The following is a 12,639-nucleotide window of genomic DNA, read 5'->3' on the forward strand; positions in this document are numbered from 1 at the left end:
GTTGAGCAGCTGTCTTGTATTGGGAAAAAATTCCACATGCAAAACTGCAACAATTAGTATCCTCAACTACTAAACTATTAAAAAGTGTAATTAAAAGGAAAGGTGAAAGAACACAGTGAAAACTAAACCAAACTGTACTGTACATACATATAACACACAAGAATATATAAATAGTGATCGCTAAATATGAAAAAAATGTTCACACCAATAAATGAATGTCATGGAGAAGCAAAGTAATAACTGGATCTCTCGCATTCCATTAACACACATCTCTCACCTCCGAAGCAGAAAAATTATCAGTAGCACCCAGACTCTGTTTATTAGTCAAGTACTATGGTGTCTCTGTGGTGTCTCTTAAAACTTAATTGACATTTTACTAACTTAATGGTTCAATTAAGTTTTAATTAAGACACAAATTATGTGACTCATATATGATATGATATATTAAAATGTAATTTATTCCTGTAATGGCAAAACTGAATTTTCAGCAGCCACTGTGTCACATGACCCTTAAGAAATCATTCCAACAGCACTTATTTGAAATAAAAATATTGGTTACACTTTACTTTAAGGTGTCTGTGTTACAGTGTAATTACACATGTAAGTGCTGAGTAATAATAATTAACTACATGTACATACTATAGGGTTAGGGTTAGGAATAGGTGTTAAACTTGCTAATCAATGCATAATTTATAGTTATTGCTACAGTAACTACATGTAACGTGTAACAAGGACACTAACATAAAGTGTCACCAAAAAATGTGTAACATTATAAATGTCTTTACTGTCACTTTTGATTAATTGAATACATCCTTGCTGAATAAAAGTATAAATGTCTTTATTATGTTTTCTTTATTATAGAATTGTACTGAAAATCAGCACTTTTGCCTGGGATATTGCTTAAGTGTCAACATATCCAATTGCCTGTTGTGAGTTTTGAAATGCATGCTGCTAATGAGAGACATGGCAAATCACTACTAGAAATATAATCATAATGCTGTTCTAGGTATTATAATATTTGTCACTGACTTTGTGAAATGGCTGTTAATGCATGAGTATCTAAAGAAGCTCCCTGCAGAGGCAGCCGACACCAGCTGTGCAGTGTTGAACACTGACTCTATTATGGCGTTTTAATGCTTAAATGCACTGCTTTAAATCCATCCAGCCATGCATAGCAAATAAGCAGCAAAATACATTTAGTTTGGTATGCTTTTCTTTCATCTATGCTGCTCCTTCATGAACATCTGATTGTATCACTCAGGTCAAGTGGGCCTTTGTTTGAATATAAAACATTCTGCACTTTTTCAATATTCAGTAGTTTTATTTCCCATTACAACATGACATCATGACTTTGCGTAAACATACACGCCACTTTCAATTCAAGTGGCGTGTTATCTATACGCATTTTGAAATATCCGCGTGTATGTCCACGCCGAAATCTTTTGCGTGTATGTCTACGCCATTAAATGTCCGAGTGATTCCGCGTGTATGTCTACGCCGTTAATTGTCCGAGCGAAACGAAGCAAAATCTATATCTACATCTGTGGAGCGATATTTCTTTTCCTAGGATGGTAGGAGAAGACTCATAAATGGTATTAACCCCAGTGACGGGTAGGTTTAGGGACGGGGTTGGGGTAGGTCATATATTTATATATGCATAATACAGTAATATAACGTTAAGTCAAAGGCGTTGATAAACACGCTGAAAAGCGATTATGCGTGTTGATAGCACGCCAAAAATGGAAATACGAATTGGCGTGTCATACATACGCCATTTCATGAGATCAGTCTGCCCATTAACTCCATGACTAGAAGACGAGAAAACCAAAGGGGAAAATCCAAAGCCATCTTCAACAAACCCAATCACCCATATGACCCCGGGGGTCCCAATCTTCTTCGAATTGTTAGCTTACTGCACCTTATTCAGATATTTTGAAACATCTAAAGAACATCATGGCCAAATCTGCAGGATTTTTTTTACGATTTCTGCACTGATCTGAGGGAAAATATAAACTAATTTATGAACATTTAGCAAAATAAGCTCTTTTGAAGCAAACTAACAGTGACAAGGCACATTAAAACACATAGTTTACCCCAATCTAGAAGACTGAGACTGGGGGTGCCTCAAGTGGCACAAACAAAATCAAAAGGGAACATAGCGAAATAGGTTTCTGAAAGCACGTCTTGTATCATTCTCATTGAAATCAATATATTTGCAGACTACTGTGATGCTGTCACGGTGTGGTGTGGATTGAAGAGGACTCAAAGTCCAAAGACTCCAATACAAACTTTTACTAACAAAACAAGCAGGTACAGGCAGGCATACGGGCAGAGGGTACACAATAACATTCACAAGAACCGACCAGGACTGACTGAACCGAGGGAAACTAAATACAGATACAAATGGAGACACGAGGGATTCTGGGAAGTGTAGTGAAGACGAAGACAGGATGGTGCAGATGATGACTGCAGACGGGACATGAACAGTCTCTGGCTGGGCGTGGCTGACGTGGAGCGCGGGCTCGGCGTGGCTGACGTGGAGCGCGGGCTCGGCGTGGCTGACGTGGAGCGTGGGCTCGGGGCTGGACGGGACCAGCGGTGAAGGCTCTGTGCTGGACGGGACCAGCGGTGAAGGCTCTGTGAAAAGGTAAATTAAGTCCTTCTCGTCCGGACTCTGGACGAGGACAGGAACAAGAGACACGGGACGGGCGGTCTCAGTGGAATGAGACTCAGGACGGGTGGTGACGGTGGTTGAGCGGCAATGTGCAAATCAGGTGTTGTCATGGCGTGCCACGGGAGGAAGCTCTCCAGACAACTGGACAGTGCCTCTCCAGTCCAGACCGGAGAGATCTGGGAGCTCCCTTGGATCGACCGCCTTAGCCCTCAACCTGTAACACGCCTTGATCGTCTCGTCGCCCGGCGAGCAGGAGGCAGCAAGAGGAACAAACCGCCAGGTGAAGTGGAACAGATCGCGGCTATCCAGAGCCAAAGCCGCGATCTGTCCAGCGAGCTCCCAGCTCATGATGTGATCGGTTCTTCTGTCACGGTGTGGTGTGGATTGAAGAAGACTCAAAGTCCAAAGGCTCCAATACAAACTTTTACTAATAACAAAACGGTACGTGCAGGTAGACGGGCAGAGGGTACACACACACAAAGGTAACATTCACAAGAACCGACCAGGACTGACTGAACAGAGGGAAACTAAATACAGATACAAATGAACACTAACGAGGTGAGGACAGGTGACACAGATGATGATGACGATGAACAGGTGGGTAATGAGGGAGTGAGTTCAGGTATGGAGACACGAGGGATTCTGGGAAGTGTAGTGAAGACGAAGACAGGATGGTGCAGACGATGACTGTGACAGATGCAGGTTCTTTAGAAGTTTATTTTCCCAGTATTGTATTTAGTACATAATTATTACAAATACATTTGGATATAAATGCTGAAACGCAGTGTTGACAGAATCTAAAACTTAAAATATAAAGCATTTTTTATTATTATTTGTATTTTGTGCAAAATAATTGTGCAAACTAAATATCAAATAAATCATTCTAAAAGTGCCTCAAAATGAGGTAAACATGGCGTTAGAAATCAAACAGAAAAGACCAAACCTGATACAATGTCAAATGTTATGATATGTCAGTGAACATTTTAAATTAAAGACATTGATTAATAAAATGAATAAAAACCACCAACTAACTCCATGAATTTAATGTTTTTAACCTAAATGGATATTTTCCTATCTCTTAGGATGTTCATACATAAAAATGCAAAAAGCATACATTAGAGGTTGTCAATGCGTTAATAATGTACGTTTTAGTGTCCGTGCAAATATGGAAATGTAAGTGAGCTAGAACCCCATTTAGCATACTAATAGCTACGATTACTAATGAGATCACATTCATTTTCTGCACTTCAGGGTTTGTGTGCAGAACGTGTAAAACAGGATTTAGGGTTTAATGGTCTGTTTTTCTACGATGATCTTTTAGCCTTGAACCCAGCAGATTTCTCTTTCATCTAAAAGTCCAAAGAAGATCCTCAGGACACCTCCTGTGTGTCCATTCTCAGATCTGTCCTGCTCGGTAGCACTTAAAAAAGCCAAAAAGAGAAACAAGCACACTCTTCAAATTTTTACAGAAAGACTGCCTCACACTGTTCCACTTAATTCCTGCTTGTTGTAGATGCACAAATGCATTAGTCTGATGTGTGCTATTTTCCCAGAAAAGCGGCCAAACCTACGGAAACACTCTCAGCATGAGGAAAACAGTCATGCTGAGCAATCCGCTTTTTAAGTATAAAAAAATAACATTTTTCAAAAGTTAAATAAGTTCCCCAGTCACTACGAGTACACTTCCCCTGAATGCAAGTATTAGGCTAAATTGTCCAATTAATGGCGAATCTATTGAATTTTTTGGAACTTCGAAGAATCAAATCTAAGAGTATTTTTCATGGAGCACACGTCAAAATGAGGTTTTTAATTGCTAATAAAACTTCTAGACTTCTAAAATAAAATGTGTTGATAAAATTATTATTTATTTATTTTACAATACATTTTCAGTGTGTGTCGTCAAGTTCAGAAGGAGTCAGTAAAACATAGCTGTACATTTCTACCAATTTAACCTTGCACAGTGCTTACAGTACGCTTCAAACTTTCTCCCACAGATGTGAGGCTTGTCAGACTGTCTCAGTACCGCTCAGGGCAGGTTGCACTTCTGAGGCTAAACGTCACATGGGATATTCTTCAGACACCATTATGCCACAGCTATGGGAATCGTTCCATTCAAAAGTCTGTTACTATCTGTGTGTTATCAAAAATTGAACACGTGCGTGATGTAAGCCTCTGTCTCCTGCACGCCAGCACCCAGGGCCGTCTTTGATCAATTATTCGAGATTCGCTAGATCCCCTTTGAATGCGGATCAGTGTGTTTGCCGGCAGCACAATGTTAACGTTGTTTAATTAGCCTACTGAATTGTTTGTGTGAGAGGCACGCTCGCTGGTGGATTTGTGTACCGAAGCGGTGTTTACACAGCTTCACCTCAGCAAAACAATTTACTAGCGAGTCATTCATCACTGATTATTTGAATGAAGTTTCTTAATGGCTTCTCATAAGGATTAGCTGCAGGATCTGCACTAAACACATTAGATGTTTTTCCTGCCTGTTAAAAGACAAATTTGTGAAAGGACAAGGACATTTTCTGTGAGGATGACAAAAAGAAGTAATCCCAAAATGCATGCATTTTCATAATATGGATTGCTAGATACAATGTCCCAGTCATGGTAAAATAAACAATATGGCAATTGCAATGATGGAAAACACCTGCATACCATTTGAGGCAAGAGCATTTAAAAGCAACTTTTTGGAGAAAAAAAAATACAAAATAATCATCATAATGATAAGTTTAATGTAGGTAATGTTTTCTGTGCTGCAAACTCATCGCCATTTCGAAATATTTTCAAATGTAAATAAAATTATATATATATATTATGCAAGAAAAAAATATAAAAAATAAAATGTATTTTTTCCACATGTATAAATATACATAAGGACAATAAAATAAAAAAATAGTGTGAAAGACAAAAAGACGTACATATGTGTAAGACAAATTTTGATTCATACAACAAAATAAATATGTGCATTCCCTGCAGGAAGTTGTTTTACATAATTCTGGCTCATTTGTGACGTAAAAGTTCTCAAACATATTGGCCCTCATTTATCAAAAGTGCGTACACCAAATTTCCAGCGTACGCCTGGCGTACACCCAAAACCACGGTGACTTTGAGATTTATCAATATGGACGTTGGCGTACGGCACGCTCAAATCATACGCCAGCTCAGGAGGTACACACGTTTTGAGTTAGTGCGGAAATGCGCAGAAAAACAATTCCTAACACCACAAAACGCACTGACAAACTAAAAGATATGATATATTATGACCAACAACAACAACATAGTAATTATAAACGTCAGTGTTTATTTTTGTGCAACATGGACTTCAATGTTTAATTTGTGTGACTTTACCAAAGCATTTGATTTGTAGCCATATGTATTCCTTCAGTTGCGAGCCTGTGCGCTTTACCCTGACGTTTCAGGGTTAGGCCCGGCAGGTGCGCATGGACTGGGTTCGGTAATGAAAGGCTATCAATGACCAAAAAACAATTCAGACTGACAAAATAATAAAAAATATATTCTTCTTCTTTTTTAAATAATAATAATAATAATACAACTAATAATAACGACATTCTTCTTCTAAATAACAAGCATCATTAATAATAAAAATCATAATTATAAGAAGAATATTACAAATTGTCATGCAATTATTAATGTGAATGAATGGTACTCCACATCACATCATCATCATCACTATTGTACACCCCAATACATGTAACGTGATTCGAAATTAAATGCTAATTGTTTCAAAAGACGTGCTGTAAAATAATGCATTGTGATAGGTCATTTCGGCTCCACGTCGGATAAGTTTCTCTTCTGTGCCGTCTTCCGTGTGTACATGGCGTAAAATGAGGGCGTGGGGGAATCGGAGACTTGAATATAGGGGCGTGTTATTCTAATGACGATCGTTTTCAGCCGCGGGATTTATCAATGGCAGGTATTGCGTACACCTGGATTTCAAAGGTACCCACAGCTTCATAAATCAGGCGGTGAGAGGAGTGTAAGCATAATTAATATTTTAATTATAAATATTTATAATAAATATTTTACAGCACGTCTTTTGAATTAGCATTCAATTTCGAATCACGTTACATGTATTGGGGTGAACAATACTGATGATGATGATGTGGAGTACCATTCATTCACATTAATAATTGCATGACAATTTGTAATATTCTTATTATTAGTAGTATGATTTGTATTATTAATGACGCTTATTGTTATTTAGAAGAAGAATGTCATTATTATTATTTGTATTATTATTATTATTTAAAAGAAGAACCATGCGCACCTGCCGGGCCTAACCCTGAAACGTCAGGGTAAAGCGCACAGGCTCACAACTGAAGGAATACATATGCTTACAAATCAAATGCTTTGGTAAAGTCACACAAATTAAAGATTGAAGTCCATGTTGCACAAAAATAAACACTGAAGTTTATAATTACTATGTTGTTGTTTTTTTTGTTTTACAGTGGGTCATAATATATAATATCTTTTAGTTTGTCAGTGCATTTTGTGGTGTTAGGAATTGTTCCCTTTCGAGGGAACTTAACACTGCGTCGAGAATCGACTCTTTGGGGACGCTCCCTTAGCGTGCGCCTCTGAAGTAAAAATGAAACTAATCCAATCCTGATTGGCGTTGCGTCCTGACGTAACATGTGACGGCATAACCGGAAGTATAAAAGTGACACTGACGCACACACATACCAGCTATCGCTCTTCAGCAAGCGCTCTATGTTGAAACTGTCTGTCCTATTTACTGTTGTTTGTCCTGAGTGAAAGTTGTTATTATGGCGAGTGAACAATTTACAAAATGTGTGCACCCCTGCCCCAGATATATTACGGGTGGGGACACACATTCATTGTGTGTGAATTGTTTGGGAGCGCAGCACGCACAGGCAGCTCTTGAGGGAGTTGCCTGTGAACATTGTGAAGCACTCCCATTAAGAGTGCTGCGCTCCCGCTTGGCTATTTTCTTTCAAAGATGGTCAAGCTCGCGATCCTTGCGGTTCAGGTCCCGCGTCCGTTGAGGCGGCGCGGAGGCTTAGATCGTGGGGATCGCAAAAGGATCTCGCAGATGAGAACGAGACTGCCGAGGCACTTTCTCGTTCATCATCTGCAGATTCTCTGACACTCGCTCACGGTGCAGAAGCCCGCGCTGCGGCTTCTTCTGCCTGTGACGAGTGCCCGGTGCTTGAGCTGTCCGCTTCCGAGGAAGTAGATGTGCTCAGCATCGGGAGCGCGGATCATGAGTCACACTCGCCAGCTCATGTTTCCGCGTATGAGGAGTTGGTGGAGGTTGTGACGCGTGCGGTGGCCAAACTCAACATCAGTTGGCCACAGAATAAGCAGGATGAGACTCGTCAGAGTAAATTAGACGAGAGATTCCTGCAGCACCGCTCACAACCTCAGCGCCGGGGTTTGCCTTTTTTCCCAGATCTCCATAGAGAAATCACGAGATCCTGGGAAAAGCCTCACTCGTCTCGTATATCGCACAGCACTTCGTGTGATTATAGTAACGTTATGGGTGCGAGTGAGGCGGGCTATGGCAGGATGCCGCGGGTGGAGGAAGCTTTAGCGAGCTATCTTTCTCCCGAAGCGGCATCCTTGCTTAAAACCCCGGCGCTGCCCAGCAAACCATGCAGGGACACATCTGCATTGGTGGGCAGGGCTTATATGGCGGCTGGTCGGGCTGGTGCGTCCCTGCATTCTATGGCTATTTTGCAGGCGTACCAGGCCGACATCCTAAAAGATTTAGACGAGGGGGAGGGGCCAACACCTGAGGATGTTGCTGAATTGAGAAGAGCAGCAGATTTGTCTCTCCGTGCCACTAAGGAGGCGGCCCGTGCAATTGGCCGCTCCATGTCAGCTTTGGTGGCCACGGAGAGACATTTATGGTTGAATTTGTCGGGTATGAAGGATAAAGATCGTTTCATTTTTATTAGATGCCCCAGTTTCGTCTTCTGGCCTGTTCGGCGACGCAGTATCTTCTGTCGTCGACAGGTTTCAGGAGACGAAAAAACAATCAGCAGCTTTTCAACAATATCTCCCCCGACGTTCTAAATCTGGGAAGGCTGGTCCAAGTGGCCAGTCTCAGCCGTCCACCAGCTCCGCATATCGCCTGGAGCAGAAGGAGAGCGTTTCCTCTCGAGCCCCTCCCGCGGGAGCTTGGCAACAGAGGAAACGTTCCCATTCTAAATCCTCTGGCCAGAAAGGCGACCTGAGGGCCGTCATTCAGGCTAAGAGGGCTTCAGGGAAGAGGTCCTAGCCGAGCTAATAGGACCTCCGAGGGCTGCCCCCCCCCGCTGTGAGGCAACCGAGGTTGTTTTCCCAGCGGAGCCCTTTGGAAAAAGATGTCGTCCCGCCGTCACTGACGCTTCGGGTCACATCAATTTCCAGCGAACGCACACCGTGGCGTTCGTCCCAAGAGCTTGCAAAAGAGCGCCACCTATGGTCGAAAAATCGTTCTCGTCTGCTTCCTGCCAGTTCGCTGCTTCAGAAAGTCGAGAACAATGCTCGAGAGACATCCGAGGCCAGCCTCGAGAGGCTGGTTCCCTTAGTAAATTTTTTGGAACAGTGGCATCTTCTTCCAAATATTTCTATATGGGTCCTGAATATAATAGAAAAAGGATACAGACTGCAGTTCGGTCACCCACCTCCCAGGTTTGCAGGGGTGGTGCCGACTACAGTGGTTCCAGAACAGGCTCGGGTTATGGAACAGGAAGTACAGGCTCTTCTGGCCAAAGGGGCCATAGAAAGTGTTCCCCTACCAGACAGAGAGTCAGGGTTTTACAGCCGATACTTTATAGTTCCAAAGAAGGATGGCGGGCTCAGGCCGATTTTGGATCTGAGACACTTGAATCGGTCTCTGAGGAGATTCAGGTTCAAGATGTTGACGATTCCCATCATCGTGAATCAAATCAGGTCCGAGGACTGGTTTGTCACAATAGACCTAAAAGACGCCTATTTTCATGTCTCCATCCTTCCATGTCACAGGAGGTACCTAAGGTTTGCTTTCGGGGGCGAAGCATATCAATATCGGGTTCTTCCGTTCGGCCTAGCACTCTCTCCCCGCACGTTCACGAAGTGTATGGATGCAGCTCTGGCTCCTCTCAGACTCCAGGGCATTCGTATACTGAATTACATCGACGACTGGCTTATACTGGCTCAGTCTCGAGAAATGGCGGTTCGGCATCGAGATGTCGTCCTTGGCCACATTCAGAATTTGGGGTTGAGACTCAACACGAAAAAGAGCGTGTTGGAACCAGCTCAGGAAATAACGTTCCTGGGTGTGGTATGGAATTCGGTTACGATGCGGGCACATATGTCTCCCGCACGTGTCCAGTCCATCCTATCTATGGTTTCAGGAGTAAAGCTAGGTCAGGCCATCACTGTAAGGCAATTTCAAAGAATGCTGGGCCTCATGGCAGCGGCATCCAACATCATTCCTTTGGGCCTTCTGCATATGAGGCCTCTTCAGTGGTGGCTAAAAGCCAAGGGGTTTTCTCCCAAGGGGAATCCATTTCGTATGATCAGAGTAACGCGCAGATGCCTTCGTTCTCTTCAAATATGGAAGAAACCTTGGTTCCTGTCCCAAGGGCCAGTGTTGGGAGCGTCATGTCGCCGAAAAATCGTTTCGACAGACGCATCCCTTACTGGCTGGGGCGCGGTCATGGACGGCCGCTTTGCCAGGGGTCTGTGGCTGGACCATCATCTATCTTGGCACATAAACTGTCTAGAAATGATGGCTGTGTTCAGGGCTTTGAGGAGCTTCCTCCCAGACATCAAAGGTTACCATGTCCTAGTACGATCAGACAATACGTCAGTGGTAGCCTATCTGAACCGACAAGGGGGACTCAGATCGCGCCCTCTGTGCAGACTGGCGCATCAGATTATTCTTTGGTCCCAAGGGAAGATACTGTCCATCAGAGCAATGTATATTCCGGGGGTTCAGAATCAGGGAGCAGACATCCTGTCGAGGCAGGGGCTGAGGCCCGGGGAATGGAGACTTCATCCAGATGTGGTGAAGTTGATATGGGAGAGGTTCGGACCAATGGAAGTGGATCTATTCGCGTCTCGAGAGACGTCCCACTGCCCACTTTGGTTCTCCCTCTCACATCCAGCCCCACTGGGGTTGGATGCCATGGTACAGGCCTGGCCGAGGCTTCGCCTGTACGCATTTCCCCCGATCGCTCTGCTCCCGGGAGTCCTGGAGAGGGTTCGTCAAGAGGGCATCAGTCTACTTCTGGTTGCCCCAATGTGGCCGACCCGAGTATGGTTTTCAGACATAATATCACTCCTGATAGCTCCGCCATGGCAGATTCCTCTGAGGAGGGATCTGTTGTCTCAGGCGGAGGGCACAATCTTCCACCCTCGCCCGGAGCTGTGGAAGCTGTGGGTCTGGCCTCTGAGGGGGTTCAGTACCTAAATGCTGGTCTATCAGCCGGGGTGGTTGAAACCATACTTAGCTCTAGGGCTCCATCTACTAGGAGATTATATGGCCTCAAGTGGAATGTGTTCGTCACTTGGTGTAGAGAACATGAGTTAGATCCAGTCAACTGCCCGGTGGCTTCAGTTCTGGAATTTCTTCAAGATCGTTTCTCTGCGGGTCTCTCCCCTTCCACGCTTAAGGTGTACGTGGCTGCCATTGCGGCTTTCCACGCACCTGTAAGTGATGGGCCTTTGGGGAGGCACCAATTGGTCATTCGTTTTCTCCGTGGAACTTGGAGGATGAGACCGGCAACCAGGTCCAGGGTTCCTGCCTGGGACCTGGCTATAGTTCTTGAAGGGTTATCCCTGGCCCCCTTCGAACCTTTAGAGTCGGCTTCGCCTAAGGATTTAACGCTAAAAATGGTATTTCTCTTAGCTATTACCTCACTTAAGAGGGTGGGAGATCTCCAAGCCCTGGCAGTGACACCAGCTTGCTTGGAGTTTGCCCCTGGCAAAGTGAAGGCCTTTTTGCACCCGAGTCCGGGTGCAAAAAAAGTACCAACTCATACGGCTCGATCTACAGTCCTTCAGGCATTTCATCCTCCACCTCATGTGTCGGCAGAAGAAGAGAAGCTCCATTTGCTCTGCCCTGTCAGAGCCTTGAGCGTGTACCTCGAGAGGTCCTCTTCTTGGAGAAGGTCGGACCAATTATTGGTGTGTTTTGGGTCACCTAAGAAGGGGCTCCCGGCATCAAAGCAAACGATTAGTAATTGGATCGTTCAGGCGATTACTTCAGCTTACAGGGTGCGAGATATGCCTTCACCTTTAGCTGTTAGGGCTCATTCAACTAGAGGTATGGCTTCCTCTAGGGCCCTCCTTTCGGGAGTGCCCCTGCAGGAGATCTGTGAGGCAGCCGGCTGGGCTACTCCACACACTTTTATTCGGTTCTACAGTCTTCACTTTCCCAGTACGCCTGGCGCACATGTACTTAGTCCTTGCTGAGTGCCTGAATCAGTTTCACTCCGGGACAGGCCTATTCGGTGCGTGGCCTAGTGGGCACTCGTTCCCCAAAGAGTCGATTCTCGACGCAGTGTTAAGTTCCCTTGAAAGGGAACGTCTCGGGTTATGACTATAACCCTTGTTCCCTGAGAAGGGAACGAGACACTGCGTCGTTCTGCCACGCCCCTTGAGGTCTTAGAGCGTCTTGCTTCATCGCGAGGCTGGTATGTGTGTGCGTCAGTGTCACTTTTATACTTCCGGTTATGCCGTCACATGTTACGTCAGGACGCAACGCCAATCAGGATTGGATTAGTTTCATTTTTACTTCAGAGGCGCACGCTAAGGGAGCGTCCCCAAAGAGTCGATTCTCGACGCAGTGTCTCGTTCCCTTCTCAGGGAACAAGGGTTATAGTCATAACCCGAGACGTTTTTCTGCGCATTTCCGCACTAACTCAAAACGTGCGTACACCACCTCCTGAGCTGGCGTAGGATTTGAGCGTGCCGTACGCCAATGTCCATATTGATAAATCTCAAAG

The sequence above is a fragment of the Rhinichthys klamathensis genome, unplaced genomic scaffold (genome assembly GCF_029890125.1).
Source record: "Rhinichthys klamathensis goyatoka isolate OS25496 unplaced genomic scaffold, OSU_Roscu_1.1 h1tg000466l_1, whole genome shotgun sequence".
NCBI classification, from domain to species: Eukaryota; Metazoa; Chordata; class Actinopteri; order Cypriniformes; family Leuciscidae; genus Rhinichthys; species Rhinichthys klamathensis.